The sequence below is a fragment of the Tiliqua scincoides genome, chromosome 2 (genome assembly GCF_035046505.1).
Source record: "Tiliqua scincoides isolate rTilSci1 chromosome 2, rTilSci1.hap2, whole genome shotgun sequence".
Taxonomy (NCBI): domain Eukaryota; kingdom Metazoa; phylum Chordata; class Lepidosauria; order Squamata; family Scincidae; genus Tiliqua; species Tiliqua scincoides.
The window spans coordinates 245,352,158-245,377,210 of record NC_089822.1 but is presented as its reverse complement, the minus strand read 5'-3'; the positions used below and the strand labels follow the sequence as shown (position 1 = coordinate 245,377,210).

Sequence of the window (25,053 nt, the reverse complement as noted above, 5' to 3'; positions counted from 1 at the left end):
TGAGAATCAATTACTGTCCCTGCAGAGCAGTTTTAGCTTCATCAAAGATTGATTGCATTTAAAGGTTAACAGCGGTATGCCTAAAAGAAGGAGAGAAATTATCTTGGGCTTAGATTTTCATTTGGAAAACACAGCGCATTTCCTAAAGGGGGAAAAAGAAGGCCATTTTCACTCTTCCCGTCTCAGATATTAGCCGAGGTGCAGAAATGAGGTGAGGGAATTTAACATGCACTGTTGCTTATTGCGTGCCGCCAAGTTAAAATAAACCAACATATGTCAAATTGTAATTCCACCTTCCTCTCCCCAAATGGTAAATCCCCCTATAATCTCCCTGAAATCTCCCCTCAGGAGGAGTATATTGGGCTGAAAGAGAGTGACAGAGAAAACTCATGTCAAGTTGAAAGACACACAACAATGATTTTAAACAATTTAGCGCAATGGTGAAACACCCAGTCCCAGGGCATATTCAGTCCTTTGATTTCTGACCCATTGCAACAACTTAATTTATTTTAATCATCTTATTTCAGTATTTATATACCGCCTTTCTCTGTTGTTTAGAGGGCATTCAAGGCAGTTTACATGGGTAGGCTAGTCTAAACCACCGTTTTCCAATTGGGTTTTTACAAATATATTCTGTGAATCACAGCTCAACCATCAGTCTACCCCTCCTGCCTCCACTAATGACCTCCGTGGGTAACCACCATTCCTTTTATTAAAAAAAAATTTTTTGGTCCGCATCATGTCTGCAGACAGGCCAGCTGAGGAACACATTTCTAAGGCTGTGCCTGCACTGATGGTGACAAAACCACAAACCTGTAATCCACACTGGCAATCCTGCCCTCCCCACCAGGAGCCTTTGGGGGGCGGTAGGAGACCACACAAGGCCTCCTCCAGCCCTCTGAAGGATTTCTGAGCCCTCCAGAAGACCTTAAACATCACTTCCCGTTTTCATCCAAAAATGAGAAGTGTGCTTTAAAGACCCTCTGAAGACCTTAGATCTTCACATGGCCACAGAGGCCTCCTCTGGTCCTCCAAAGGCCTCCAAGCAGGGCAAGGAAGGCAGGGCTTCTTACCTAAGCATGGTTTCTTTAAGGGTAAGTCTTGCCTCACGAACCTTATAGAATTCTTTGAAAAGGTCAACAGGCATGTGGATGCAGGAGAACCCGTAGACATTATATATCTGGACTTTCAGAAGGCGTTCGACACGGTCCCTCACCAAAGGCTACTGAGAAAACTCCACAGTCAGGGAATTAGAGGACAGGTCCTCTCATGGATTGAGACCTGGTTGAAGACCAGGAAACAGAGAGTGGGTGTCAATGGGCAATTTTCACAATGGAGAGAGGTGAAAAGTGGTGTGCCCCAAGGATCTGTCCTGGGACTGGTGCTCTTCAACCACTTCATAAATGACCTGGAGACAGGGGTGAGCAGTGAGGTGGCTAAGTTTTCAGACGACACCAAACTTTTCCAAGTGGTGAAGACCAGAAATGATTGTGAGGAGCTCCAGAAGGATCTCTCCAGACTGGCAGAATGGGCAGCAAAATGGCAGATGCGTTTCAATGTAAGTAAGTGTAAAGTCTTGCACATTGGGGCAAAAAATCAAAACTTCACATATAGGCTGATGGGTTCTGAGCTGTCTGTGACAGATCAGGAGAGAGATCTTGGGGTGGTGGTGGACAGGTCGATGAAAGTGGATGCAATGTGCGGCGGCAGTGAAGAAGGCCAATTCTATGCTTGGGATCATTAGAAAAGGTATTGAGAACAAAACAACTAATATAATAATGCCATTGTACAAATCGATGGTAAGGCCACACCTGGAGTATTGTGTCCAGTTCTGGTTGCCACATCTCAAAAAAGACATAGTGGAAACGGAAAAGGTGCAAAAGAGAGCGACTAAGATAATTACTGGGCTGGGGCACCTTCCTTATGAGGAAAGGCTACACGTTTGGGTCTCTTCAGCCTAGAAAAGAGATGCCTGAGGGGGGACATGATTGAGACATACAAAATGATGCAAGGGAAGGATAAAGTGGATAGAGAGATGCTCTTTACACTCTCACAGAACACTAGAAGCAGGGGACATCCACTAAAATTGAGTGTTGGGAAGGTTAAGACAGACAAAAGAAAATATTTCTTTACTCAGCGTGTGGTTGGTCTGTGGAACTCCTTGCCGCAGGATGTGGTGACGGCATCTGGCCTGGATGCCTTTTAAAGGGGATTGGACAAGTTTCTGGAGGAAAAATCCATTATGGTTTACAAGCCATGATGTGTATGTGCAACCTCCTGATTTTAGAAATGGGGTATGTCAGAATGCCAGATGCAAGGGAGGGCACCAGGATGAGGTCTCTTGTTATCTGGTGTGCTCCCTGGGGCATTTGGTGGGCCGCTGTGAGATACAGGAAGCTGGACTAAATGGGCCTATAGCCTGATCCAATGGGGCTGTTCTTATTTTCTTATGAAGCCCACCACTCCACTTTGCATAGCCTCAATCCTTTTGCTAACTTCCTTTCTTTTTTTTCAAGAGAACCTGATTTTAAAGCGTGAGAGGCCTGCTGTCTTTTGAAATCTGCTTGCCGATTCATTCCACACGCTGTCATAACCCTGTAACATAAAATAGCAGCCGTGCTGTCAAGAATGCCTCTCACCCTACCATTTCCCGTTGCACGGAATTTATATGATGAAATTTGCATTCATTTTAAGCCCCTCCTCCTCCACCCGGGCTGCAGGCAGGGATTGGCAACGCGGATGGCAAACTGTACTCCCCTCTCTCTAAAAAATAAAATAAAATCTCCCCCTTTAATATTGTTACAAGATGGATTTATAACATACCTAGAGCTAATATCAAAATGAAAATGAGTTTTCTGCCAGTGGAACAACAATAATGAGATTAATTTGCCCACAGCTATTGTATCATATATGCCTTGCGACAACAGGAAATGGCTTTCTAGTGCAGCGGTGTCTGCTAAGCAGGGTGAAATCTGCGCAGGAGAATGTAGAAAGGGCACTGCACTATGGCTTGCAGCAAGATTGGGGGGCTGGAAAAACACAGCACAAATAAAAAGGATGGGGGGGTTGGGAGATATGCTAATAATCCTAGTTTATTGGTTAACAAACAGTCTAGGGAAAGACAGATGGCTTGGCCCACAGAACTATTTCATATTTCAACCGCTTCATTTGCTCTACTGAAGTCTGCCTGTGGATAATGGTGGTGTCAACAGAGCTGTTTGCAGGCACCTGGAGTAGCACAGAAACAATCAGCATCCCAGGTTCCAGCAAGGATGGATAATACAGTGACTTGGTGAATGCAACATCAAGCAGTGGCTCGCATAGATGAGAATGTGCATGTGTACATGAAGTGGCGCATGGACTCCGCGAGCTTGGGTGGGCCACTATGCCATTCCCCATCCAGCACACGGCAAACTGGGCAGGAGGTTTTGCCTCCCACTGAGCTCCATGCAGGCCAGATGACTTTGAGTGATGGGCCACGACTGGCCCACAGGTCATAGGTTGCCTTACAAGCATGATGGTGTGTTTCCACATAGGTCTGTGTAGAGGTAAATGTGGCTTTCATGTGGCTTAGCTTCGTGTGGTGGTGTTCTGCGATACAAGGACATCTGCAAGAGGGATCTGAAGGCCTTAGGAGTGGACCTCAACAGGTGGGAAACCCTTGCCTCTGAGCGGCCCGCTTGGAGGCAGGCTGTGCAGCATGGCCTTTCCCAGTTTGAAGAGACATGTGGCCAACAGTCTGAGGCTAAGAGGCAAAGAGGGAAGGCCCATAGCCAGGGAGACAGACCAGGGACAGACTGCACTTGCTCCCAGTGTGGAAGGGATTGTCACTCCCGAATCGGCCTTTTCAGCCACACTAGACGCTGTTCCAGAACCACCATTCAGAGCGCGATACCAGAGTCTTTTGAGACTGAAGGTTGCCAAGTGAAGTGTTCAGAAACTATACAATGATGCCTGGTCTTTGAGGAGGGATGCTTGGTGCACAGTTTGTTAACACATCAGGAAAGCCAGGGGCTGAAGTACCAGAAAACGTGCTAGTAAAAATACATAAAAGGGAGCCTTACATTATAAGGTATACTGCCTCTAGACATGGAGGCTTTACAGAACCATCATGGCTAGCAGCCATTGACAATTTATCTTCCATGGGTTTGTTTAATCCCCTTTTAAAGCCATCTGAATTACTGACCATTGGCATGTCCTATGGCAGCTAATCTCATACACTGTATAAAAAGGAACTTCTTCCTGTGTGTTCCAAATCTCATGTCCATCATTGGATCACCCTGAATTTGTAATCTGAGAGCAAAAAGAATGTTCCCACAGCTGCCTTAGTGAATCCTTGACCTAGAATGCTTTAGATAAGTGTTTCTCAATCAGTGATATCTGCACCACTGGTGGTACTCGAGGTGGTGTCTGACGGTACACATGGGACTCCCAGACCCCCACCACCTGGCAACAAGACCAGGAATGCTATGCAACAAGCAGCAGTAGGAGGCTTGGCTCAGTGGGCAGAGCTCCAGCATGTGTGTTTCACATGCTCAAAAAAGCCCTCCCATCCACCCTGAGCCCCTTACCAGTGTTTGTCACTGTAACCCAGGTCCAGTCACAGAGGTGTGGGTCTCCTTGGGGGAGCCAAGCAAGTACTGTCCGGATCCAGCCCCCAGGTAGAAGGTCTCCCCAGGAGTAGGGTCTAAGATCTCATGAGATTTCAGTCCGGTCACATGGTCAGAAGGGATGGGGACAGCCAGGTCAGCTGCTGGACTCATAAGGTGCCCAGCAGCCAGAGGAAGAGGTCATGCCTTTGTTGGATCCTTCCCAGGGATGGAGACTGCGGGAAGGCTTGCCAACCCCACACCCTTACTGTAGCCTGTCCCCTGCCTGGAAGGGATGCTAAGAGCCCTTTGGAAGCGTGGAGGGCCCTACCCTCCTGGGACAATCAACCCCTAGAAGGGGCCACCCCCCCAGCTGCTCAAGGCACCCCATCTTGCAACCTCCAGGACATTCAGAGGCATCCCCCTAGCAACCTCCTGCGGAACATTCTGGTGGCCCCAGCCAGGCGGTGAGGACCTGGACAACCAACCTCAGCCCTTACTGGCTCCCAACCTTCCCAGCAATGCCCCGACAACCCACTTCCAGGGGGCACCCGCGCTGCCATACACAACAAGCCAAAACCCAGGATGGTGGCCTCTGAGGCCTGTGAAGGGAAGCAGATGGGGGACTTGCTAAGGACAGCGGCCCTGTGATGTAACAGGGTCAGATGGATGTAAAGAGCTTGAACCGAATAAACCACTAATGCAGACCACTTTCAAGGCCTGTGTGACTTCTAGGGTTAGGCAAGGCCAGAAAACCCGGACCTTTTCCACTAATATCCCCACTCCCAGAGCCAGGCAGGGGCCTGCCATGGATGTGACGGTCACGTCTTGCATCTTGCCTCCCAATCTGGAAGGAAACTGGTGATGCCATCATTGCCAGTTACTTAAGGTACCTCCAATAGGTGGACCATGCAAAGTGGTACAGTGGGGGACAAATGTTGAGAAACATTGCTTTAGATGAGTACTTGTCTGCTCTCTGGACCATGTGGAGGACTTTGTATTTCCCAAATGACATGACCAATCAGTCTTCAACACTATAAGAAATACAGCCTCCTAGTCTGATACAGTCTATTGAATATGTAAATTCAACTTTTAGAAGAGTGTGTGTGTGTCTGATATATAGCTCAGATTTTGACCAAACTCCATTTTGGCTCCAGCTGAGATGAAATTCTTGGAAAGGGAAGATTCACTTGGCACAGAGCTTCGAAACATTTGTAGCAAGTGTTATCAGCACCGGAGGATTTATCCAGAAGAGACCGTGTATCATAAATGGATGCCTTTCAAGTCCACGTTAACTGACTTGGGCTCATAACACACTTGGACAGCACAGTCAAACCCCAAAGTCATATTACAGAGGTGCACACACAAAAAAAGATTGGACAGAAAGTGCCCATTCTGATAAGTGCCAATTCTCAGCAACTCATCATTCCTTGCAATTAGTGGCTAAGCTCATCCCAAAATATACAATGGATGGAACATCATACTGCCTGTTCACAGTTCATCAAAACTATTCTTTTGGGAAGGACTAAAGAATTAGCATTCAAACACCACATGGGTTCTTGCTCCTCAGCAGATGTCACTGCAGATGGAACATCACTACTCTAGAAAAGAGAAGGTTGACCCCAATCTTATTTAGCAAAGAAGTTCACATATTAGATGAGGTGGATTGAGGCTACATAATGAGAAAAACTTCATTTGGAAAGGAGTGCTAAGTAGATTGTTTCTGTTCATTGTCTAATTTAAGACCAATGATACGTAACAAACACCTTTATCCTGATGTGTCATCTCTGATAAGTTCTGATATGTTTACCTCAATATGCCTGGCACTGGATGCCTCTGTTGAATGATATTCAATGGATGGCAACCAGGCCTTCTCAGCAGTGGTTTCATAATATTACAAACAGGTTCTTAAAAGGTATTAGACGTGTTATTGTAGGAGGTGATAGAAAACCATACTCATAGGCAGGGCTGGCCCATCCATGAGGTCAACTGAAGCTATGGCCTCAGGTGGCAGAGCTGGATGGGTTGCCCACCACTTCCACTGATCCTTCTCCTCCTTCTCCCTGGAATGGAAAAGGAAAAGTGGAAGTGTCGGAGGAACAGAGGCTGGCATATCCCCAAGTAAGGGGAGGGGGGCAGAATTTAGCTCATTTTCTCAGGTGCCAGGAGATATTGGGCTGGGCCTGCCCATATGACAGTGGTTCCAAACTGTGCATCATGGTGCCCTAAAGCACCATGCCACACTCACAGGGGTGCTGCAAGACGTCATCGGTCAGCTCTCCTACCGACTCTCCTGGGTACTAAATCTCTCATGAGATTTTGGTGCCACTATTTTGGATCTTGTGAGATTTCACATTATTAGACATGCAGATTACATTGAGGAGCCAGATTAAAACCTGGTCTTAGGGCTGGACAATGTTGCTGCTTCAGGAGTGTGCTGGTTGCTAGTGATGGTGCATTTTTGGCTGGTAAATTTTTGCTGGCTTTTGTGTGTGTGTGTGTGTGTGTGTGTGTGTGTGTGTGTGTGTTTTGCTGAACTTTGTGTGCATCAGCTTTACTGCGCTTTTGGTATTTTATACTTTTGCTTTTAAGATCCCATCTGAAGACAAAAATGTTTTTCAACATTTTCCATTGCCCTTTGCGTTTATTTCAATACAAAGAAGTGAAACACAGATTTTAAAAAATAAATCACAGATTGGCAGATTCCTAACAAAAGGATTTCCCCCAATCTGATTGCCGGTGACCCTGTGTTATTTTCTGATGTGTGCCAAAATGGAAGAGGGTTCCTAAACCGTGCATCATCAACAGATACAATATTAATGCTTCCCTTCCATTTGCCTTTTTGCACCTGCATCCCATTAACAGCGCACAGATGCTTAGATTGCTTTCCTTCTCCACTGTTTCCAGTTTACAAGTCCCCACCTGATTGCAAAAAATGTTTATTAGTGCTGAAAGTCATGCTCTTATCTTTTATTCTATTCAGACTTTCTATGCATTGTTCTGGTAACCTGTTCTATACAAGCAATTATTAACCATAAATGTAAGAGATTATACTTTATATGTCACAAATTGTATATTATGCAGTACAGGACATCACACAGGAGCTGTATAGAATCCAAAAATTCCAGAAATTCTGGGTCTATCCAAACTTCAGGCCAATTTTAATTTAAATCAGCCAATTTCAAATCAAGACCCTAATCCGTTTTTTCCCCCTGTACATTGATAAGTTTCTTAGACCCCAATTCTGTGCAAGGAAAGTGTGGATAAGATTACAGCATCAATCACGTTCCCAATTTCTGAATGTTAATTACTACTGTCCACAATTCTGAGACATCGCACTTGCACCAAACACAAAGTTTGTCTTATGTGCCTACTGTTTTTAATTATGGCTTAATAGATAAGGTTTTCTGCAATGTGGCTGAAGTCCAGTGCTACTGGCATTGCAATTTATAGTGCTTTCCTTTAAAATTTACAGAAATAAAAGAAGCATGAACTATATTAAAATACAAAATTCTCTTGACAGAGGATGTAAGATTGCACTGCGGTTTGAAATAAATTCTTTAACCCCAGAGAAAACAATTAATAACTTCTTAAACTGAATCATTACTGAGTGAATTAGCAGCACTCCTTTGTTGAATTAAAGGGTTTTCTTCGGAAATGATGAAAAATGGGCAAGGGGGAGATCTGTCCCATGGTGCTGCAATTCCAGAACAGCTTGAAAAAATGGTTACTGAATAACACATCAATTAGACTAGCAACCTCATGCTTGCCATGACTTGACCCAACCCTTAATATTACATATAAACAGGTTCTTGAAATGTATTAGTTTTGTTCTTGTAGGGGGTGATAGAACACCATACTCATGCGCAGGACTGGCCCATGCAAGAGGCCAACTGAAGCTGTTGCCTCAGGTGGCAGAGTTGGATGGGTTGCCAACTCCTGTCCACCACCTGAGTCATGAGTTGACATGCACACTCCTGTCCACCACCTTCACTGATCCTTCTCCTGCCCCCAGGAATGGAAAAAAAAGAGGGGGAGTACAAAGCAGAAGTGTCGGAGGAGCAGAGGCTGGCATGTCACTAGGTAAGGGGGCAGAATTTGGCACATTTTCTCAGGTGCCAGGAAGTGTTGGGCTGGGCCTGCCCATTTGGCAGCAGTTCCCAAACTTTGCGCCCCTAAAGCACCATAGTGTGCCCACAAGGGTACTGCAGGATGTCGTCGGTCACCCCTCCTACCGGCTCTCCCACGCACCAAAACTCTCACAAGATTTTGGTGCTGCCATCTTGGATCTTGATCACATGATCCAAGATGGCTAAACTGGGAAGAAGAGGTGGCAGGGGAACTGTGACTCTGGTAAGTTTGAGAGCCACTGCCATATGGAGACCACCATTCTGAGACAGTGATCCCTGACCACACAAGGATAGCTTAATTGACAACAGTACATTTGGCCTTCAGGTTCCAGTTCTGCGCCTTTTTCCCCCTTCCTATTATTCCACAAAATCAACTCAATATTATACAGTTCTTGACAGAAAAATCAACAAAGCACTCCCAGAACATTTGATGATGCAAGTTGACAAATGACAGGGAGAGAGAGAAGAGTAAAGCATCCTTGTCATTTAACATTCACTTTGAAAAATAAGGATTCACTTGTTAGGTGGTGTTATTGGTTCTTTTTATATTTCATTTTGTTATAATGATTCCGAGTTAAATGCCATGACATTTAAATCAGGAAAGATAAGAGGTAAACACTGAAGGAGATGGCAATCCAAAAGGAATTTGATAAAGGCCTGCCAAAAAAGATTACAACCCAAATCCCTCGGGGACTATGTGAAGCCAAAAGGGACCTTAATAATTGTTTATTAGCTCTGCAGCAGATGGAAGCATGGGATTTCCACATGAAGGGGCATCTCCATAGCTATGGCATGTTCCCAGAGTTCCTGCAAAAGTGAGGAGCATTGTAGTAGTAAAGAGGACAAACATGCTTTATCTTACATGAAATCACTGGCACAGATGACGACTAAGATGATTACTGGGCTGGGGCACCTTCCTTATGAGGAAAGGCTACGGCGTTTGGGCCTCTTCAGCCTAGAAAAGAGACACCTGAGGGGGGACATGATTGAGACATACAAAATTATGCAGCGGATGGACAGAGTGGATAGAGAAATGCTCTTTACACTCTCACATAACACCAGAAGCAGGGGACATGCACTAAAATTGAGTGTTGGGAGAGTTAGAACAGACAAAAGAAAATATTTCTTTACTCAGTGTGTGGTTGGTCTGTGGAACTCCTTGCCATAGGATGTGGTGATGGCATCTGGCCTGGTCGCCTTTAAAAGGGAATTGGACAAGTTTCTGGAGGAAAAATCCTTTACGGGTTACAAGCCGTAAAGTGTATGTGCAACCTCCTGATTTTAGAAATGGGCTATGTCAGAATGCCAGATGCAAGGGAGGGCACCAGAATGAGGTCTCTTGTTATCTGGTGTGCTCCCTGGGGCATTTGGTGGGCCGCTGTGAGATACGGGAAGCTGGACTAGATGGGCCTATGGCCTGATCCAGTGGGGCTGTTCTTATATTCTTATGTTCTTAAGATCTTAACTGTGGTCTGAGATGAGCTAAACCACTTCCATGACACAGTGCAAAAACCTTCCAGGAGGCTGTAATGGTACTTAACCATCAAGATGCTACCAGATCAAGAAGTGGATCAAACAAATAAATCAATGGTTTTCAAAACATGTGCTGGGGAAACTGGGGTTGAGTCCTTTGAAGCTTATCCAGTGGAGGTGGTGATCCTAAATGAGAACTGTTGTGGCAGATAAATTTCTCTGATGATTAACCTGCCACCTCTACAAATCTTGAGAACTAGGGTGTCATAGTGGTTCAGGAGCTGGACTTAGACCTGGAAGATGGACACAATGGGTCATACATCTGAGTTGACCTGCACAGGACTGTGCTTACAGTCACCTAGCTCACATATACCTAAATATTTTACCATTAAAAAAAAAATTAGTAGTAAAAATATTTTATTGCTTTATTGTTTCAACCTGCAAATACTGTGTTCTACGAGGTCGCCAGATTTTGGCGTAAAGAAGATCCAAGAAACTCCAGATCAAGCCAGCTTCTAGCTAAGATGGATTCTTTTGCACTGCATTCATATGCCAACACAGTCTATCTTTAACATAGGAAGCTACATACAGTTCACTCCTGAGCTTCCCAGTGCCTGCTGGAGCAGCGGCAGCAAAGCAGCTACTACAGTATCCAGCAGGTGCTGTCAAGCAGCCAGAGGTCTCCTTGGGGGGAATTTCATCTCCTTCCCCTGGGGAAAGCCCCAAGACCCACAATGGGGCTTCTTAAATCTGTGCTGGCTATTTTGCCAGTGCAGACTTGAGGGACTCTGTGTCGGGCTGGAAAGCCCAACATGGAGTTCAGGATAGGGCAGAGTAGAGTTTTGCCAAACCCACCCCCCTCCTGTCCCAGATCCTCTCTCCACCCTGCCCTCCCCGTGCCCTTGTTCTGTCTTCCCTCCACCCCCCCCCCAAAGGCCACACTGCTGCCCAGCAGTCACACTTACCCCCGGCGGCAGCGTGTCCTCTTTTGCCAGAACTGGGCCTGGCGTTCCTTACTCTGAGGATATCATAAACGTGCTTTATGGCACCTTTACAGCATCCAGTGCGGGCACTAGGATTGGGCCCTTTAGGATTGGGCCCTTAGACCATTGCTTCGTCCTCTTCCGTATTATCTACCCTGGTTGGCAGAGGTGCTCCAGAACCTAAGGCAGAAACTCTGCCTCAGTTGACTTTTGATAGCTGTAGACGTCAGGTACTGAACCTGGGACTTTTAGCATTCAAAGCATGAATAGGTATCCCCCTGTATCTACAGGGGATATGTTCCCACCCCCCTTGGATATGGAAACCATGGAGAAGACGGAACCCTAGACACAGAAGTCCAATACTTACTTCTCTGTACCCCCTGCACCCATTACCTTCATTTTTCTCTTTACCCAGGCAACAAGGAAGCATTTTTCTTTCTTTTACAGAACGCTAGAAGGGAACACGGCAAGCAGGCAGGCAGCCTGAATGCTAGAGGGACACATGCAGAACATTAACAGGAAGCAGGAAGCTTCCTGTTAGTAAAGAACTTAGTAAAGGAAATAAAGAAGGAAAATGAAGGCAATGGGCACGTGGGGAGGGGGTGCAGAGAGCCACGGATAACTGTATCCACAAATACCAGATACGGGGGGGAGGTGCCTGTATTCCGCCACTGAACCATGGCTCCCACATGAAAAAAAGCTTCCTTCCCCCTGCAGCTCCAACTGGATATGAACTGACAACCATATTTCCCATGTAGTAAAGAGAAAGGAACTGTCCATGTGCCATTGCTGGTGTCCCAGTGACATGGATGCAAAGCCTCCTTACAGCCCCCACCCCAGGGAGAGGCTGCAGCAGGATTGGAACTGCTTCCCACAGGGCTAGAGAACATGAAGCAGCTGACCATGCACCACCCACGTAGCTCTTGTCCTGGCTTCTCCCTGATCCATCAATGTCCTTGTAATCAAATATTGGCAGCCCTAAAGGCATCACAGAGGACTTATGACGATGCCTTCTTCAGAAAATGCACACACTGAGCACATTCTGAGGTCACCCACAGTTGAATGCACATGGCTACTTATGTAGCAAGTACACAAGGCATTACCAGTCACAAAGGAACTTGTTCCACACACCTCTGGGAGAAAAGGCATAAGGGGAGAGCAAGACACGTGTAAACTCCCTGAGTGTACCATCCTCTTGGAAAGTTTGTGCACTGCCAGGGTCTGTAGTATCTTCACTCTGGGCTTCAAAGGTGTGGGTGGAGGTGCTCCTCTGTGGTCATGAGTCCCGTTTCTATTGCCAGGATCAATAGTCAGGCAGTAGCAGGGAGATGGGGGGGAAAGCCAACTGAGAGTGGTGCTGGCAGGTACCAACTATGAAGCCAAGGGTGTGAGGTGTGTGGATATGGCTTCATGGGCAGGCTGCTGCAGTAGGCACCCTCTGCACATACAATCCCAGTGATTGGTCCATCCAGAGCTGCACATACAATCCCAGTGATTGATCCATCCAGAGCTGCACATACAATCCCAGTGATTGGTCCATCCACAGCCTCCCAGCCAGGTGTGCCTGTTTGTGGCGGTGCAATGCCCCATGGGATGCGCTTTGTCCATCTTTTCCTGTGATGGAGTGGTCAGACAGCAGTTCTGTGGAGTGGTCAGTGGGGATTTGAGTGCATTCCCTTCTCCTTTTGTGAGTGCCTTGTAAGTCTCCTGGCTGGTTGCAAACCCATCTTGCTTGGCTCCCAGGCTGCATCTTTGTGTTTTGTGAGCTACCATCACCTTGCTTTATCGGAGTACTTTGGAGGGTCCCCTTGTGACTTGTCTGAGGCTCTCCCCCTGGAAAAAGGGTTCCTTCCAGCTGGTGACCTCCCCGACAGGAACTCAAACTCTTGCCATGGAGAGACTTGCATTTCAGTTTCACATGGCTGCCCTCTCCCTAAGGAGCTAACTTTCTACTCTTGCTCTGCTGTGGTCAAAAAGGGATTTTGTGGATGTTTGTGTGAGTGGAATGAGGGAACTTAAACCTAGGTGTGCTGTCATCCCTCCCATTCTTCAGCTTCTGCCCCACAATATTACCATAGCGCTTGCATCACAGCAGCTCTTATAAGGGCTGGGGGGATCCTACCATGGTTGGTGGAGGTGACAATTGCCATGTAGCTTATTCCCAGGGGCTGCTGGGGAGACATCACTCCAGTGGTGACCCTATGCTTGCCCCCCATTCCATGCTGAGTTCACCCTGCCAGCACTTCTCTGGATGCTGTCATCAGTACTTGGTGGACCCAGGAACTGGTTTTTTGGACATCAGCCTGACATTGGGTGCCTCTCCTTGAACAACAGGCTATGTTGGCTTTTTCCATGGATGCTGGGGGCATTATTGGGAAGGGCTGCCCAGGAGCTACTGGGAGGATTGTAACTGTGTGGTGGTGTCCACATCGGCTTGGATGGTCACGGTAACAGAGTCAGTGCACCTTTGACACAGCATCCAAATTGTACTGGGCCATTAAAATAATATTAGCCGCACATGCAGTGAAAGATTTCATTCAATCCAAACACTTGAGTTGGGCCATGAATATTTCACAGGGGCTCAGAAAGGTAACCTTTCCAAGGGATTTGACCTTCTTCTCGTTACTGGCATCTCAAAGACATTCTGCGCAGGGATCGAGTCTACTGCAAAAGGGGCCTCTCTATAGATTTTTTTTAAAATTAGTATCTCAATGTTCCCATTATAAACTGCCAATATGAATGGCATTTACTCTGCCTCTAAGAAATGAAAGAGATTCGAAAGGACAAGAAGCATCCGGACTCTATTGATATTCTGCTGCCCTTGTGTCATTTGAGGAAGACATGCTTAGTCAAGGACAAATTTCCCACTAGTCGGTAAAGCTCATCTCTTAAAAGCCACCGCTGGAAAAAAGGAGCCGGATGAAAAGAATATTTTAAATACATAGAAAACCTGAGAAGTGGCACTGATAGCTGCTCTTATTGACAGAAGGCAACAGAACTTCCCCAGGGAGGGGGAGAATGAGGCAGCACAACTGGGCGAAGGTAAAGTGAGCTCTCTCAAGCAAGAATCAAGTTCTCACCACCCGCCAGAGAGCGGAACGGGCCGTGCAACTGGCATCATGGCACATAGCGCACTAAGGCCACATAGGCTTAGGCTTCACACACACACACACACACACACACACACACAAATTTCTTCCAAGATACTGAAGCTCTGAAATACCCTATCTCAGTGCTTCCCAAACTTTTTAGCACAGGGACCCACTTTTTTAAAACAACAATCTATTGCGACCCACTAGACCAAAAAAGAGATCTAGAAATTTATATTTCATTCTCAATAACAATAATTAATAAATTATTAATTATAATCAGGGCCCTGTGCTCCCGAGGCTGCTGGAGACCTTATGTATATCATGTGTGTGTAGACATTTGCTCGACTCTCCCTAGAAATGGAGTCCCTAGAAACTCCCTAAGGACTGTTCCCCCCCAATTTTTATGGTCATTCCAGAGTACCCAGAAGGCTGAACAAGATGTGCAGTTAGGGATTTCCAGGCCTCACAAAAGGCTGTGACTGGGTTCACACTTAAACTATGCCATGCCAATTACTACAGAAAATTAAAAAAAATGTGACTTTTTAATGTGAGGGTTTGAAGATTACCTCATACTATAGGTTAGAATTCCAGCTAACAATTTTCTTCTGCAAACCAGGCAAGAGTGCTAGCAAGTGGTTTCTTAAAAAAAATTGTCAAAACTTTTAGTGATCCACCACAAATCGGCTTGCAACCCACTGGTGGGTCCCAATCCACAGTTTGGGAAACACTGCCCTATCATGTTCCTAGAGTCGAAGTGACTAGTGATTTGCTATTTCTGATTTCTGGGCTTTTATTTTGGCTGTAATGTGAAGCATTTACTTGAGAGTCAGTTCCATTAAGAACATAAGAATAGCCCCACTGGACCAGGCCAAAAGCCCAACTAGTCTAACTTCCTGTATCTCACAGTGGCCCACCAAATGCCTCAGAGAGCACATAAGACAACAAGAGACATGCATCCTGGTGCCCTTGCATCTTGCATTGACCCCAGTGGGATGTATCTCTAAGAAAACATTCATCCGCTCATGCAGAAGGACTGCTAGCTGTGCATATTCAACTCACATTGATTGAAACGTGGCACAGCACTCACGAGCACTGGAAAAATGGAACCAAAGCAAGATTTGAGCTGCAACTAATGAGAAATTGGGCATGAACCAGATCCTTTTGTGAATTGTAGAAAATCTCCAAGTTACACCAGTAGTCAGCCAGAGTTGTGAGCAGAGATGACTCATGGAACAGAACTAAAATTGAACTGGAGGCATCTGTTTCCCTCCCAGATTTCACTCTCTGATGCAGACCTTTGAAGGCAACAACATAAAGACGGGCAGCCCGATCCTAGTCTGGACTGGAATAGGCATATCTAGTGGAGGTTAGGAGGTGGCTGGAGCACAACAGCAAAATTGCTGGCGCAGATCTGAGCAGCCTGGTGTAATGTCAGGCTGCTTGGGAAGGGGTTAGAATTCTGCCTAAGTGCAGGGGGCCAGCAGTCTCCTGGGAGTGGTCTGCCCACTGGCCTGCAGTCCCCCACTCCGAAACACCACCGTTCCACCCACCCATCACCCTCCCCAAACCCCCCCCCCCGCCAGTCATCCTTGGCCAGTGCAACCTGACTTTCTCAGGGATGTGCAGAGGCTGGATGTGACCTCTGCAGGCCAGTGCATGTCCTTGCATCAGCCCAGAAGACTCCAGAGTAGTTGTGAACGTGCTTTACAGGACATTCGCAACACTCCTGGGCTGGCGCAAAGGACTCTCAGTCTATCACCACTACATCAAGCCTGAGGGCACAGAGGTGTTCTCATGGATTGGCAGTAGGTCCTTCAGGGGGCTCCGGTCCTTTGTGCACACATGCTCTCAGACACAGAGACCAGAGAAAAGCAGGCGCAAACATACCTCAGGTAGCTACTGTGGAATAAGTAGGGATGCCACTTGTTCAATGTGATTGTCCAATGTTTTGAGAACATTGTCTTTTGAGTCATGAAAAAGCAGCGACCGGATACGCAGTTCATGCATAGTTGGGGGTTTTCTCTACTGTTGTTACACCATTTTGGAATCCACTCTCTAGAAGGGCCTGCCAGAACCAACCGTGAATTCTTCCACAAGGCATGGAAGGTATAACCTGCTGAAGAAGGCATTACGTCTGATCCCACTTGAATTGATTGAAGCTGGATTTATTTTCATGCTACCGTTCTTGTGATAGCATAATTGGACTGTTATTCTATTTCTGGTAACCAGCTTCAGTTTCCATTGGTGAAGGAAGGTAGGCAAAAACTGAGAAAATCAATGAATGAATGCCATCTGGTAGGGGATTTGGGGACAATGGAAATGCACTTGCCTCTGCATAGCAATTTCTCAATATTGGTGGGAGAGCAGGTGGAGAGAAGCTGGTTGCTTATGGACTAGAGATATCCAGAATCTGGCTAGCACAGGCCTGTCCTGCATCCTGCACTAGAAAGAGGATTATACATAGTGTTGTTCCAAGAGAAATTACTGGGGGGGGGGGGGCGCAGCGGAAATGGCCACTAGCCACTCAGAAGAGCTCCCCAGTGGTGGGTCCTCCTGAAAAATAGCTGAAATACTCCTTTCATTCCCTGCAAATGGTGAAATTTCCGCTCCACTCTGTCTAGTACATGGCCATTCAATACCCTACAATTCAGTACTTTCCATTGGTGCTTAATACATATATTTGACCTAGAAAATTTATACAGCCTGCAATCATGGCAGCAAACCATGACAAATGACCACATTATACATTTGAGCTCAGAAGCTTTGCTTTCCATAAAAACCGAACAGCGATGTTTTTTATGGAGGGACCAGACCATTCATTTAGCTGGGGAGCTGGCTAAAAACTCCTGCCTTCCAAATAGTCCAATATCTTTGTTGGGGCTCATATATTCATATACTATAATTCTATCTCCCCACCATCACCACGCACACACAGGCTGTGTCCAATGGAGCTTGCCTTCACTCGCTCTGTCTTCTGTCTTCTAATGAGTATATATAATTTACTTGCCACAATCTGCTATGCCAGATTTTCTAAGCATTAGTCTAATTAAGTTAAGCTTGATCATTATGTTTCCAATATCATAACAGTATGTATGCAACTCTGCAGATTGTGTTACAAGCTCAGCCAATCTCTCTATCAGTGTTCTCATTTTGTGGAGGGAGGGGGCTTCCTTGGGTAAGAGAGCGTGTTTGCAAGTTTGCACTGGTCTGGGAAAAAAAAAAGTTATCCTGTGATCCTACAAAGAGACAAAAATCAGTTCCTTAATTCTGCCATTGTATGTTTTATGCAAGTAAATATGCGCATACGCTGATAGAGAAACCATATGGCATTTTCATGCCCTTGGTTAGAAGTCTGTTCCACACTGCCAAGTCCCCCCACCCGATTGTGTATGACCAAACTGTAGATTCAGTAAATGTGGGGGAAAGGCCATTGTGAATCCGCAGCCATCTTTGTTGCAATTTCTAGACAAAGTGCAGCCACAACTGCAAAAATGACTCCTTCGAATAGCACAGTTCACAGTTGCCCTTTTCTACAAAGCTAAGAAGCTGCGTACTTAGCTATGTGGAAAAAAACTGACAGTTAACCAACCCTGAGAAATTCATAGCATCCACTTTTTAAGAATCGTACTACAGAGATAAATTGGAAAGCAGGACAGTGGCTTGTAACTCCAAAAAGAAATATTAAAAGGCCAATGTTCAAGGCTCATAATTTCTAAATTCTATTTAGAATTTCAGAGCAAGTATATCCCAATTTTCACACCTGGGAGTAGGAATTAAAAGTATAGCATAGACATCCAACTCATCTGCATTGATTGAATAGGTGAATTATGCTGGTAACACAGAGCTAAACACGTACAGTATACTGAATGCAGAGCATATTAGTTTTTGATAAAGGAGGCTCAGTCCTAAATCAAACATTCCAAATTTGTATTATTGAGAGGCCCCCTCCTAAGCACTCACTTGGCCGGCGCAGCAGCCACTACACCAGCCGAGGGTGTTGTGAATGTGCCATCAAGCATGCTTGCTGCACCCAGAGAGTAGGCTGTGCCAACAGAAGGACCTGTGCCATTCCACTGACAGTGCATTCAAAACCCTCAGCCATTGGCACAGAGATGTAAGATGCCAAGCAGTGCAAGGGAGGCTGGTAGAGAGGCAGGGAGGGAGTGTTTCCGTATGGCGAAGGGCAGAACTGGGGGCAGATTCAGCCCAGGAGGGGTGGGATCAGCAAATAACTTCTCTGCCATATCCTAACCCCTTTCCCAGGGCCACTCAGTCAGCTAAATAGGACTGGCTAGGGCATTACTCAGGGTAAGGGGAAAATCTCCTTACCCCAGAGAGACCTCCAGTTGGCCCCCAGCTAATGCTGGATAGAGCACAGGCTATGTGGCCTGGCTGTACCGGTGCTAGTTAGGATTGGGCTCTGAAAGCACATTGTTGAATAAAGCGCTGGGTTTAGGGGTAGACAACCCAACAAACTTCCTGGGGCACCAGGCATGGGATGCCTGTCACTTATTGTTAAAAATAAAATACTTCTACAAGATTAAAAGCTCAGTCGTATCCATTCCCCTCCACTGATGCAGTGGTGCAATAAGGCTGTTACTACATCCTGAGTAGAGGGGAGGGCAATTGTGGAGGTCCCCTCTGGGTAAAGAAACATTTATTCTTTTATCTGATTCATTCCCAAGCCTCCGTGGCATGGGGGGGGGGAGATCTACTTGGACATGCACCAGTGATATCAGGCCTAGGAAAGGGGTTAGGATTTGGTGACCACCACTGCCACCAAACTCACCCCCTCTGCAGACTTGATCCATCCTCCCCCTGGCCCCATCACGACCTCTTCCACCCACACCCACCTCTGTCCAACACCCCCCCCCTTCTTACCTGCCTCGGTAAGTCTTCCAGGATCTGCTGATGTGTGCAGGAAAGCTCTGGCTTCCTGCCAGCTTTTCTGTAGTGTGCTACTCTGTGCATTGCCGGAGTGCATTTTGCGACTGCTTTACTACAATCAATGCTGACGGAACACTCATCCCACCAGTGGGGCCACCCAATAAACACATTTCCTTTCACTCTCTTATAGATCAAATTAATAAACGCAGATTAACAAATCAACGCCTGCAAATGTATCATTTTATTCTCTAGGGGTCAAACATGATTGCATCAAATTTCCCCATACTATATGGGGCTCCTATAGTATGTGCATGCCTGATCTTGCCTGATCTTGGAAGCTAAGCAGGGTCAGGCCTGGTTAGTACTTGGATGGGAGACCACCTGGGAATATTGGGTGCTGTAGGCTTATACCATAGTCTTTCAAGACTGAAGGTTGCCAACCAAAGTTGTCTCAAGGGGTACAAATGCAATAAAAAGGAATTCAAAAGCCGAACCAACAGAGGTGGTACCCCTTGATCTAGGGGCAGCCCCATTGGAATATCCCCTATATCGGATATTAGAAGCCTCCTTGCACTATTTTACAGTAACTAATGGTCAATTATTAAGTAAAAAAGAAGACTGTCAGAACAATCCTATGCACGCCTTCTCAGAAGTAAGCCCCACTATGTTCAATATGGTTTACTTTCAGGTAGGAGTGCATAGGATTTCAGCCTGTATCTCAAAGATTCAAAGTTTGAAATCTTCTAATAGCATGTCCACTGGTGTCAGGGCGCAGTCAGGAAGGTATTAAATAAACAATGCAGTGTTCTAGAACTTGCAATTATGCCCTTGAAGCATTGAAACAGCCACCTTTGTATAGTAATACAAAAGCATCTGGACAGATTAAAAATGCAACATGAAGAACTCAAGCCAAAGTAAATATACACTGGGAAGACGTATGTCTTCATTAATAAGTAAAGAAAAGCAGATGAAGTCATTGGCAATGCTTTTCGTGCCAACTTGGCACGATTTTTTGTTGACTTCCTGCTCTATAGAAAGGACTTTTTTATATTCAATTATATCTTTTTCATTCGCAGAAATGCATCATAGCAAATGGCACTTTAAGGGCTAAATAGAAGCTTCAGTGGGGTGTGCATGATTTTGGATGGGAAAATGGCATGGACCCTGTATCTCCATGCCATGTCCCTGGTCCCAACCACAACCCCAGGCAGTGGCTGCGTAGAAGTAACCACTTAAAAAATCACCACTTAATTACGCTGACGTGGGGTGACTATAAGTGCTGGTGTGTCTCATGGTTAAAAGCAGAACCCAAGAAAAAGCTTGATGACTTTTATTTACTTTCCTTGCTGAAATAAGCATTGTCCATTGTCTGTTGATACAGCTCAGATGTGCTTCTCGGCTGCTTAGCCTAAAGTCAGCCTAGGGCAAAACATATGAGATATTTCAAGGGAAGTGGAATATGGGGATAAGTCCCAGACTCCCCTATCTGTTAATCCAAAGGAAACGGTGATGTTGTTTGTTGCTCAAGCTGTGCTTTGGGGATGGGTCAACTACTTCTTGCCAACAGTAAGTGCCCTGTTGTGAGTTTGGAGCTCTTGCAGAACTGAAGCTGAAGTTTTGCGGGGATGCAGCTCAGCATGGGACCACTGCAGAACAGCCAGAAGTTTAATATTGTATAAGTAATCTAAAATGTTTACATTTTTTACTAAGAAATTATTCTTAGTGAGCAAGAAGGAGCTTACGTTGCAGCAGAGTAGCAGTGGCACGCTTTTTATCCTTTTAAAACTTTTTCCTAACTTGCTGGCATTTTGTCCTGGAGCCTGCCATTTTGTTTTTCTTAATCTGCTGTGCAGAGAGCATCATTCTCAGGCTTGGTAAAAGAAAATGGCAGCCTTCAGGGTGGTGTAGCGGTTTGCGAGGTGGACTGAGACCTAGAAAATCCAGGTTCAAATCTCTCCTCAGCCATGAAGCTTTCTGGGTGACCTTGGGTCAGTTACTTTCTCTCAGCCTCACCTACCTCACAGGGTTGTTGTGAGGACAAAAGGAAGGGAGCAGCTGTATACAGCACCCTGAACTCTTTGGAGGAAGGGCAGTATGGTTGGTTGGCAAACTTCAGTCTCGAAAGACTATGGTATAAGCCTACAGCACCTGGTATTCCCAGGCGGTCTCCCATCCAAGTACTAACCAGGCCTGACCCTGCTTAGCTTCCGAGATCAGACGGGATCGGGCATTTGCAGGGTAACAGAAGGGCAGTATAAAAATGTGAAAAATAAATAAATCTTGAATCTTGGCACCAAGATCTCCAAACAGGACTCCATATTGTCACTATATTCTCCAATGCCACCTGAAATTTGCTGTGATATTTTCAGCAGTGGTCTGGTGTGCCATGGTAGACTAAGAAAGTCGGAAAGCAGAACCAGTGTTCAGTGCCTGAAAGGGAATCATTCAACCTTGATCTCAAGGTGATACTAGCTCTACAGTTTTTCTTCCTAAGTGGAGATTCCCTGCATTGTAAGCCGCAATCAGGGTAGCCAGGTATATCAAAGTGGTATAGAACGCCTATAAATATTAGTAATTAGCATGCAATTCAATTGAAATAAAAATATTACAACACAGTGGCAGCTTCTCTTTATGGGCACTGTTTAACATTCCAATTATCTTTAACGAATTAACCTCCAAGTCTGGCGGAGGTACAACAGTCCTGAAATCCCTTTGCTCATCCACAGACCACTTGTAACTAATTTCATTTCACAAGTCTGCCTCAATTAACATTTTTCTGTATTTCACACTTGAGTAACTGCAGTGCTGAAATATACAATCCTTTTCCCCAAATTAATAGCTGAGGTACCCTCCCTCCCTCCCTCCCTCCCTCTCTCTCTCTCTTAATTTTACAAATGGAGTGATTTTTTTTCCTCACTAATATCTCAAACCAATTAAAATGCTTTCCTTAACACTGGCTCTGTCGCCTCGGAGATGTGTATATATGAGCCAAAATAAAAGACCTGACAATTGCCTACATATTAATTGCTTGGAAATGATCCGGTACGCAACAAGGTTGCAGGGCCTTCAAATGAGCAACTTCTCCCACTCATCACAGCCAGAAGATTCAAACTGTGAACATCAAGTGATTCCTTTAAATTAGAAGATTGATTAGTATCTGCCCTTAAAGCGAAAACCCTGACATGCCGGCCTTCCAAAAACCTGTAAGCAAACTGATGTTTCTCAAAGGGCAAGGGAATGAATTTTCCTTGTCAGGTTCAGGACAATCTATCGAGATTTAATATAAGCTGCTCAAAACAATAAAGGGAACACTTAAACAACACATCCAAGATCTGAATGAATGAAATATTCCTATTAAATGCTTTGTTCCTGACATAGTTGAATGTGCTGACAACAAAATCACACAACAATCATCAATGGAAATCACATTTATTAACCCATGGAGGTCTGGGTTTGGTGTCATACTCAAAATTGAAGTGGAAAAGCACACTACAGGCTGATCCAACTTCGATGTAATGTCCATACAGCTAGTCAAAATGAGGCTCAGTAGTGTGTGTGGCCTCCACATGCCTGTATGACCTCCCTACAACGCCTGGGCATGCTCCTGATGAGGTGGCGGATAGTCTCCTGAGGAATCGCCTCCCAGACCTGGACTAAAGCATCCGCCAACTCCAGGACAGTCTGTGGTGCAACGTGGCGCTGGTGGATGGAGCAAGCCATGATGTCCCAGATGTGCTCAATTGGATTCAGGTCTGGGGAACGGGTGGGCCAGTCCATAGCATCAATGCCTTCATCTTGCAGGAACTGCTGACACACTCCAGCCACATGAGGTCTAGCATTGTCTTGCATTAGGAGGGACCCAGGGCCAACCGTGCCAGCATATGGTCTCACAAGGGGTCTGAGGATCTCATCTCGGTACCTAATGGCAGTCAGGCTACCTCTGGCGAGCACATGGAGGGCTGTGCGGCCCCCCAAAGAAATGCCACCCCCACACCATTACTGACCCACTGCCAAACCGGTCATGCTGGAGGATGTTGCAGGCAGCAGAACGTTCTCCCTGCCGTCTCCAGACTCTGTCACGTCTGACACATGTGCTCAATGTGAACCTGCTTTCATCTGTGAAGAGCACAGGGCGCCAGTGGCGAGGTTGCCAATCTTGATGTTCTCTGGCAAATGCCAAACATCTTGCACGGTGTCGGGCTGTCAGCACAACCCCCACCCGTGGACATCGGGCCCTCATACCACCCTCATGGAGTCTGTTTCTGACCATTTGAGCAGAGACATGCACATTTGTGGCCTGCTGGAGGTCATTTTGCAGGGCTCAGGGCTCCTCCTGTTCCTCCTGGCACGAAGGCGGAGGTAGCGATCCTGATGCTGGGTTGTTGCCCTCCTACGGCCTCCTCCACGTCTCCTGGTATACTGGCCTGTCTCCTGGTAGCGCCTCCGTGCTCTGGACACCACACTGACAGACGCAGCAAACCTTCTTGCCACAGCTCGCATTGATGTGCCAGCCTGGATGAGCTGCACTACCTGAGCCACTTGTATGGGTTGCAGACTCCGCCTCATGCTACCACTAGAGTGACAGCACCGCCAGCATTCAAAGGTCACCCAAACATCAGCCAGAAGGCATAGGGACTGCGAAGTGGTCTGTGGTCACCACCTGCAGAACCACTCTTTTATTGGGGGTGTCTTGTTACTTGCCTATGATTTCCACCTGTTGTCTACTCCATTTGTGCAACAGCATGTGAACTTGATTGTCAATCGGTGTGGCTTCCTAGGGGGACAGTTTGATTTCACAGAAGTGTGATTGACTTGGAGTGACATTGTGTTGTTTAAGTGTTCCCTTTATTGTTTTGAGCAGTGGGAGAAACAGAATGGGGTGGAATAAAAGTTACTGCTACAAACTCTTGCAGAACGTGGGGTAATAATAATAATAATAATAATAATAATAATAATAATAATAATAATAATAAACTTTATTTATATCCCGCCCTTCTCCCCAAAAGGGACCCAGGGCAGCTGTAGAATGAGGAAAGGTGGCTCCCGTAAAGGATACAATTAGATTTCCACCATACTCATCAAAGGTAGCAAATCTGAACGAGTGTATGTGCATCCTTACAACCTCATGCTTGATTCAGATTTGAAGCAAAATGGAGAACATCTAGCACAACTGAACAACTGCTCTTGTGGTTGCTGGTGTTCTAACCATTGTGCTCGACAGCAGACTCTCTCTCCCTCCACCTCTGCTGTAGCTGCTGTGCTCATGATGTCAAGGACATGAACATAAGAAGAGCCCCACTGGATCAGGCCAAAGGTCCATCTAGTCCAGCTTCCTGTGTCTCACGCTGGGCCACCAGATGTCTCAGGGAGCACACAAGACAACAAAAGACCTGCAACCTGGTGCCCTCCCTTGAATCTGGCATTCTGAGGTAGGATGGAGGTTTCTCTTCTTCTTTCCCTCTCCCTCCTTCTCTCTGCCCTAGCACCTAGAACACATGCCTCACACTGCTAAAGCCACCTCCACTGCAGTCACGTTAATAGCCCAATCCTATCCTGGGTCAGCAAAGGACCAGGCAGTAATGGAGAGGTATGTAAAAACCTTTTACTGCTCTGCAACACCATGATCCCCAATGGGATCTGCATCATCTCTTTAGCTGGCATAAATCAGGGTGGGTCCAAGTTTTTCAAGGCTGGGCTAGGGGCATAGGATATTGGCAGTGCTGCTGTCACCAATATCTGCTCCCAGACATGCCCCCCACCCATGGACCTGATTCCTGCTTCATCCTTACTCAGAACACCTCCCATCAACTGAACTGTTCTGGCAGGGGCTTGGCTTGGCTTTACACTCTGTTGTTGCCCACTCAGGGCTGCCAGCCATTTGTGTTAATGGACCTGTCAC

General features: G+C 46.1%; 1 protein-coding gene and 1 pseudogene across 13 annotated transcripts in view; both read right to left on the bottom strand.

The window, feature by feature from the left end:
- FHIT (fragile histidine triad diadenosine triphosphatase) overlaps positions 1-25,053 on the bottom strand; it is a 1,225,929-nt gene that overhangs the window by 18,555 nt on the left and 1,182,321 nt on the right. The window lies entirely within an intron of this gene.
- LOC136643312 (5S ribosomal RNA) lies at positions 21,291-21,412 on the bottom strand (annotated as a pseudogene).